The following is an 8702-nucleotide window of genomic DNA, read 5'->3' as shown; positions in this document are numbered from 1 at the left end:
TGATAATCCCCATGCAAAAACCTTATACTTACAACTTACTGTTCATATACCACATACAGACTTACTCTTTCAGAACATATAACATACAGAGTTTTAATACTTACCCAAAGTTGGAATAACTACTCATTAACTAAGAACCATAACTTCCAGCTTAATGAGGAAGAGATACAATTAGATTTAAGAAAAAGAATCAAAAAGTACTAAAAAAGAATCAAAAAGTACTTTCAAAGAAAGAAGAAGAAGAACCTTTTTCAAAACCCTTCTCACTCATATATATATGACACATCCTACTTAGTGCAACTTAACAGGTGTCACACTTTTCCAAACTTGTCTTTCTTCATGGCTTATAGATTCTGAGAGAAACATAAATGAGAATTCTAAACGAATATTATTTAACAAGCCAATCCAATTGGCTCCCAACCAGATCACTTTACAAACCTAACTAGCATAGTACTTCAGACAAACAAAGCATACTATACCTATGTGTTAACTTACACTATAATTACCCCTTTTTACTTAACACAATCTTTTCCTTTGAATAGCAGAATAAATCTGAAATAAAATCTTCACTTACTTACATGGCGGATACTATACGCCCATATATATACGCAAAAAGAAACATATGGGTGGATTACACCTCTCCAAATAGATTATTTTACCACTAAACGCCAAAACCTTAGATCCACTAGACTTGGGAAGTAACAAGTTATCTTCCTAAATGTTCACAGTTTAAAGTTTACAATTTATCTAAAGTTTCAAAAGTAGCAATTACTAAAGTAGGACCGGCATTGGAGTCTAAGATTTAATTTCATGTAGAAAATTAATTTTTTTCAAAAATCTTATAGCATGGTTTTTCTCAAAATACCCTTTTAATGGATGCATTCAAACTCATTAAATCTTTTTTACGATCCAAATTTAGAAAACTAGCCTCTAATACGACAAAATGTAACCTCTCAAATCCTGCCTAGATGTTAGACCCGAATTCAGAAGATTACATTAGCCACTGAAATAGCCCAATAAGCTATTAGAGTTTTAAACATGGTCCTATTAAATAATTTGCTTATTTTAGAAGAAAACTCAATTAATTACCTATTTATTTACTAATCAAAATTCTTATTCATAATTTAGTAGCGAAAAATAATAATAATAATAATAACAATAGTTTGTAATTTTATTAAAAACCAATGTCTATACATAATTAATTAATATTCATATTTTGATAAAATAAAATAAAAAAAATATCATGCAAGCTATAAAACCCAAATATTAAGTCTCATGCCACCATTCGAAATAAAACATTACAGTCCTCGAATAATAAAATAAATCAAATAATAAGCTTAAATAAATGAATAATTAAAAACTAAGCTGATTCCCTTCGAATGTCGTGTCCGCGTCCTAACCTAGTGGATTGTCTGTAAAGATGAAAATTAAAGGGGGAGTAAGCTATGACGCTTAGTGTGAGTTCCATTACAAGAAAATTAGTGCAGACTAATAAACCAAGTATATAATAATAGTGTTTAGTACAGTAACATTCATATAGCATAGCAGAAATTGATAGTTTATTCGAGCATGTATATGAGTGTCGATGTAATGCAATTCCAATTTAACAGTAAAGATAGGTCCCCACCACTACACTCCACAATAAGAGTTCCTTAGAAACTCTTATATCTCGGACACTCCAGTTTGTGGATGAACCACCAGTGTTGCATGTTACTACGCTGTTAGTACTTGTGAATAGACAACAGGTTTGCAGATAATAGCTGTCAGTAAACTTATGGATAAACCACTAGTGCTTGCAAGTTAATACACTGCCAGTAGTTGTGAGTACACAACTGGTTTGCAGATAAATGCTGCCAGTAATTTTTGGATAAACCACTAGTGTTTACAGTTAAAACTGTCAGTACTTTCTCTTTTCAAAGCGTCTCGCCCCATGCAATGCAGAATGACATGCAAGGATCCATACAGTATAGAAACAGTAAACATGTTTAACATGCGTTTATATCAACAGTAGCAGTAAACATGTTTTTCATTTATTCAGTTTATTATTGTAGTAAACATGCAATTCATGCAATCATAAATCTGGTTATACAAGTAACAGTAATAATTAATCAGTAATCCAGTCATAAGAGGCATGTATTAGTCACTTATCATGCACATAAAGTAATAATCTAATCATTCAAATCATGGATTCCACATTATTCATAATAGCATGGACTTAATTGAGAGAGATAATATACTAAAAATAGTTCAAGAATTAATCAGGAACTAAATTGAACAAAATATAACATTTTGGGCAAAACTATAAAATATAAGGATCAAGGGACACACGGTCGTGTGACCAAACCGTGTGGGAAGCCCTGGACCGTGTAGAGGGGTTACATGACCGTGTGATTAGGTCGTGTGATAGATCGTGGCCATGTCGAGTTCGTAAAATCAACCTACAAGAGAGACACGACAGCATGGAGGGTCTTAGGCCGTGTGAGAAACGAATTTCCTAGGGTTTTAAGGGGAACACAGTCATTTAAGGAGGGCCAGTGGCCCACACGTTCGTGTGGTTGGTCATGTGTTCCTATTCCAAGGCACAGTTTGCCCCGATTCGCTTGTAAGGGAATACACATATGTATTCGGGATCTCAAACGTTGTTCCTTGCTCTTAAACCTGGTTTGGTACACTTATAACGGGTTCTTCAAATGACATTTATATATGGATTAAGGTTAGTTTGTCAAGATCTAACAAGATTACCGAGAATTTTGACACGGAATCATAAACGATAGATTAATCTATTGAAAGATTTTTGTTGTAATAGTGATATTACAAGATACAAAAGTTTGATTAATGAATCAAAGGCTCTTACCGTTTCTTGGTAAGGTTAGAGATGGAATTGACGGTAATTTTCTAAATTGATAGAAACACAATGGAATGGAAGATGATTCGATTCGGTAAACACGTTAATTATCAATGGTAAAGATGTAAAATTCAGTGTAAAAGAGAGAGAGAAAATATGGGACTGAAGGAAAATCCTGTTTTGATTTGAAGAGAAAATATAGTCTAGTTTCATTTGGGGAAAATTGGATTAAATACCTAGGGTTTAGGAACCCGAGGGCGGTAGGAGCAACTTTCCCAATGTTTTGGGTTAAATGTTTAAATAAAAATTAAAAGGAATATAAAAGGGTCGGTTTTGAGGATGGGGTGGCTCAAACCTGAGCGTGTAAGGGGGTTTTAACCATGTTAACCATTGGGTTGTTGCCCATTTCTTGCTAAGTTTTTACTATAATTTATATATATTCTAATGTGTATTTCATCCTCTATTGTTGCAATGAAAAAGAAAAGAATCGGAAGAGGAGTGGATAGAACTTAGGAGCTCCAGGTTTTTAATGTTATCTAGTCTTTAAAACTAAGTTTTTAGCCGTTAAACTGCATCTTTTAAATAAAAGCCGAAAATTGGGTCGTTAATGGTGAAATTCAGGATTTTGCATAAAAACATCATTCCAAAGTGTTTTTCAACTTGTTTTAACATGATTAGAAGGTTTCTAAACTTACTTGGAAATACAAATAAAAATCGGATAAACGACACCGTTATTCACTCTAAATAAGAGTTATCCCTATTTTGATCATCTCAATTTTTTTGTTAACTTGGTCTCCAAAAAATTGATTAAATCTATCACCCCATTGTTAAATGGTAAACAAAAGACTAACAGTGCATTTATATAAAAAAATTTGGGGTGACCAAAATAGGAATGACTCCTATTTAGAGTGTTTAATAAGTAGCATACCCTAATTTTAGAGTGACTAACGTGAAAATGCATCATTAATCTTTATTACCATTTAACAATAAAATGATTAATTTATCAATTTTTTTAGGTACCAAATTTTAAAAAAATTAAGGCATTGAAATAAAAACCATCCATATTTAAGATAATTAACGAGTGACTACCAAAAAAAAGTGCGGTGCTTCGGTATCTCGAAAAATAATATTTTATAACTATAGTTAATGAAATGTCCTATTTGATCCCATATTAACTCTTGTACTAAAGTTTCAAAAAATTAAAAATTCCATTATGATTTCTATTCGATAGTATGTTGTATTGACATTTGTATGTGTTGGAACATTAGTTGCAATTTTATGTTGTAATCCTTTTAATATTTAAGAAAAGAAAAGTAAAAGTATAAATTATTTGATTGGAAATTTGATTTGTATTTTTAAAATTTGATTTTATATTTTTAAGGAGCAACAATTATAGGTAATATATATAAATAAAGAACGAGATTGGCAACTTAGTTTAGAAAGACTTTTGAAGAATTTGAATTACATATTGACTCCTTTATTCAAAGAGATCAATCGGCTAAATGAGGGATTTTTTAAATGCCTTATCATGTTTTTCAAATCCAAGCATTATCTAATGATAGATTAAAGGCGATCCAAGTTCAAATTTTAAACCAAGTTAATATGGTTATCTATACGATAGTCAATTTTTGTAAGCTTTATATAAAGGTCATCGAATAGACTTTTGGATGTGTGTTGAGTGTGATTATTAGTTCATACTAGGAACATATTTAGGGTATATTTATAGGTTTTATTGTAAAGCTTTGTTTATTTGTTTTGTAAGATTATTTGGGGAGAATGAGTGCAAACAATTGTACACTTCGAGACTAGTTACATGTTAGGATTTCATGTAGCTTAAGGTTTTAATAATTGAGTGTATTGATATAATTGTTTATTGTATTCGTTCTCCGAGTTAGACTTTGCAGAGGTATGATTATTATTTGAACTGCGTACGCATTTTTTATCATAGTCTTTACTTAACTATTTTGGTTTAAACTGTAACAAAGTTTTGTTCAAACAAATGTTGCAACATCACTCTCAATAGTCAAAATGTAACACCTACAAACTAGTATGATATTTTAATTGGTAACGGAGCTTGATTTCAAACAACCTTGAAGGGGATCTTGAATCTGGTTTGCATTAATGGAGCCTTTAATAAGTCCCTTGATGAGAAGCTTAGAGATATATTCAAGTAAGATGGACACACCTTGTTACAATTGATATTAAGGGAGCAACTAGCCAAAAGCTTGTGAAGAAGTACACTAGTGAAGAAGAAATAGCTGCAAACAAAAATTCTAAAGACATAAAAGCCATTTCCAGTGGTGTAAACATGGAAAGATTTAAGATTATTTCAACGTATGACAGCAACAAAGAGGCCTAGACTAACTTGAATGGAATGCATTTGTGCGATTACCAAAATTGAAAATCCTCATAACCAGGTTTGAAAATTTAAAAATGAATGAAGAAAAAATTATTTCTGAATTTTATACTAGACTTTGTGAAACTTCTAATGAATCTTGTTTCCATGGTGAAAATTTTATAATCTAAACTTTTATGCAAAGTTCTTTATTTCTTACCAAAAATATTTGCAACCAAGTTGCAACCATTAATGAGAAAAAAGAGAGAACCAATCTCAAACTTGATGAGGTCATTGGTTCACTTAGAACCTTTGAATTGAACTTGGAAGAATCAAAGAGAGACAATGTGAAGAATGAAAGGAACATAACTTTCAATGTTCAAAACGTTGTCGCAAAACCTAACACAAAATCTCCTTCTGTTGAATAACTTGGAGAGAAACTAGTCGTACTCACAAAGAATTTTAATAAAGCATTTAGGAATATTTTTAGAAAATGGAGCAACTTTGACACTAATAAAAATGGCATGTACAAAGGGAAAAAAATTTAAAAGACAAGATGCTCAACCCAATAGGAGAAGCATACAATTCCATGAATGTAAAGGATTTAGACATTTACAATCAAAATGTGCTAATACTCTTAAGAAGAAAAAGAAGTCGCTCATTGTTAGATAGAGGGAAGGAGAGTTTAAAAGTGATTATTATTCAAATAAATACCAACTAAATATTATGTAGCTTTCATAAATGTCACTCTCATGTTACAAAAAGTTCTCAAATGATTACAAAAGAAAATTTAGATGTTGATGAGGATCGGCCCATTGGAAGGTTGGAGGAAACCTACAAATTGATGTTGGAAAAATAGGAAATAGTGTGTCACATCAATGAGTCCTTAAGAAGGCTATGGCTAGAATCAAAGGTGAAAACATGAAGGTGGGAATTCATACATAAGAAAACTGATGACCTTATAGCTCAGAAAGATGCTAAGTTGAAAGCTAGAGTAAGAACTAATTGATACCAAAAAAGTTCTTAACAAATTTGAAGGTCAAAGGATGAAATTGGATAAGATTTTGTCTATTGGAAGGAGGTTTAAACCATGTCAAAAAAAGTTTGGATATATTAGTAGGAAGTCTTCATCACCCATTAATTTTGGTAAGGCTAAAAATGTGGTTTCTTCTTGTAACAGCCCATTTTCAGTGGTACCGTAAATGGTGGTTTTGAAACCCCATTTACCGATGATTATGTTCATAAGTTTTAATATATAATATCTACTAGACTATTTTAGTCTTATATGAAACCTTGGATCGTTAATTTGATTGACTGAATAATTTATTTTAGTATATGGATTAAATTGTTAAGGGGGTAAAAGTTTATTCTTATGGATTTCTATTTACTTATGATAATATCTTATTGACTAAGGCCTAGAATGATAATTTAGCCCTTTCCTTTATATATAGTGGTCGGATAAGTTTTTGAATTATTTAGAATTATGTTAATTTTATAATCATTAGATCATATAAATATCGTATCATAATGGACGAAAAGAGGGAGTTCATTTTCCTTCTTTCATCCTCTCCATCACCGTTTTTCTTTTTTGTTGAGCTAGGAAAGTTCGGCCAAGTTTTTTACTCTTGCATGGTAAGCTAATTCGAGCCCTTTTGTAAGGATTTTGCTGCTTTTGAGATTGTTGTGCTTCAATCCAGCTAACAGTGGTGTTCATTTCTAAAACTGTTAAAGATTTCATGAGATTGTCATTGTTGAATGCTTGGTAAGATGATTAAATTAGAGAAAGTTTTCAAAAAAGGATCACTTGGTAAAATGAAAATTATTTAGTTTCAAATATCAAGAGTTAACTATGGACATTTTGAAACCAGTTTGAGATTTCTATACACGTTGTTATAATAGGACTCAATTATATAATGTGTGAAGTTTAAAGGAATTGTGACTGACTAAATTGAACTGATTCATATACATAATAAGCTAATGAATGATATTTGGTTGATGAAAATTGAATTAATTTATGTTATAGATCAATATTCGAATCCGCCAAGAGAAGATCAATGGAAAGAGAAAGTTGTTGAGTAGACTTTACTGTGGTGTGTTACCATTCCACCAGGTAAGTTCATACGCTATCAACCTTGTTTAAATCTTCTTTATTTTTGTTCTTTTATTATATAATTGGAGAATTAGTAAGTCAGATTCATTTTCTGAGTGTAGAAAGAAGATATTGAATTGTGATGCAAAGGAATGAGAAAGAGGTTATAAAATGAAAGTGTCTCGATGAACTTAGTAAAAGATTCATGCACATGGTTACTTGTTATTTCCTGATGATTCTGAGATCCATCATTTGTTACGAACTCGAAGATATATGTGACACAAATTTAGCCTAGACTAGTAATCTAATGTCATTTTAAAGGTTTAGTTTGGATTGGTAACCTTACATGTATATAAAGCCCTGGCTAAGCTATTATTGTGTCGATAAAGGTTTAGCCCGAATGGGTAACTTGACACCTTTGTACATGATTAACTCGGATGAGCCTCTGGTATGAAGCGTACCTATATTTTAAGTTCTTTTACGATGTTTCATCGGGTATCATAAATTAAGTGTGATGTGAAATTGGCAAATTATGGAATAATAGGTAATGGAATATTTGATTGTTAAATTTTGAGTCATCGCCATTAAGAGGAATGAGAATGAATCAAGTATGAAAGTGTTACTATATCATGTGGCGTACTTTATGTTCTATATGTTTAATAAAGTGTTTGCACTTATTATGTTAAAAATGAATGGGAAAGAATTAGGTATGAAAGTATTATCATATCATGTGGCGTACTCTATATTTTGTATGTGGATAAAGCGTTCGCTCATTAGGTTGAAAATGGAGTGGGTCGTTTGGTAAACCATGAATGCATAATAGATTAACCTTTAATTTGTGTGCGAGGAAAGTTGATGTATAATCTTGTATGAGCTTACTAAATACTTATAATACTTACTCTTACATTGTTATTTTTCCTGTAGATTTTTGGACGTTCAAGTCACATCGATCAGATCTGCAAGAAGCTTACACTATTTTGTTGGAAAAATTTTGATTTGAAAATGGTTTTCTTGCACAGCGAAAAATTAAAATTTTAAAAAACGACTTGGCTTATGATATTTATAGCAATAAACTTTAGATTAAAATTGTACATGTGTTTTCGGATAAGTAAATCCTTCATATTTTTTGACTTTCAACTAAACGATATTCTTCGCTATTCTCATACCAGGAACTGCTTCGAGTATGGGCTCGAACCAATTAAATCAAAACATGGAAGTAAAAAATGTTTTCTTTTCCCTTTGGGGTGAAAATAAAAATTATCTCTTCTTTAATAAAAATAGTAGAATTTTTATTTTGGGAAAATATATTTAATAATTGAGAATAAACTCTCCCTATTTTTTGGCTGAGTAACAATCTCTCAAAGTTGTGTTAATAGTTCTATCAGTGTTATCTATTTATTGGAAGAGAAAGTAGAATCCTTGTTGAATTGTAG

This window comes from Gossypium raimondii, chromosome 1, assembly GCF_025698545.1.
Source record: "Gossypium raimondii isolate GPD5lz chromosome 1, ASM2569854v1, whole genome shotgun sequence".
In the NCBI taxonomy this organism is placed as follows: Eukaryota; Viridiplantae; Streptophyta; class Magnoliopsida; order Malvales; family Malvaceae; genus Gossypium; species Gossypium raimondii.
Note: the sequence above shows the minus strand (reverse complement) of the source record.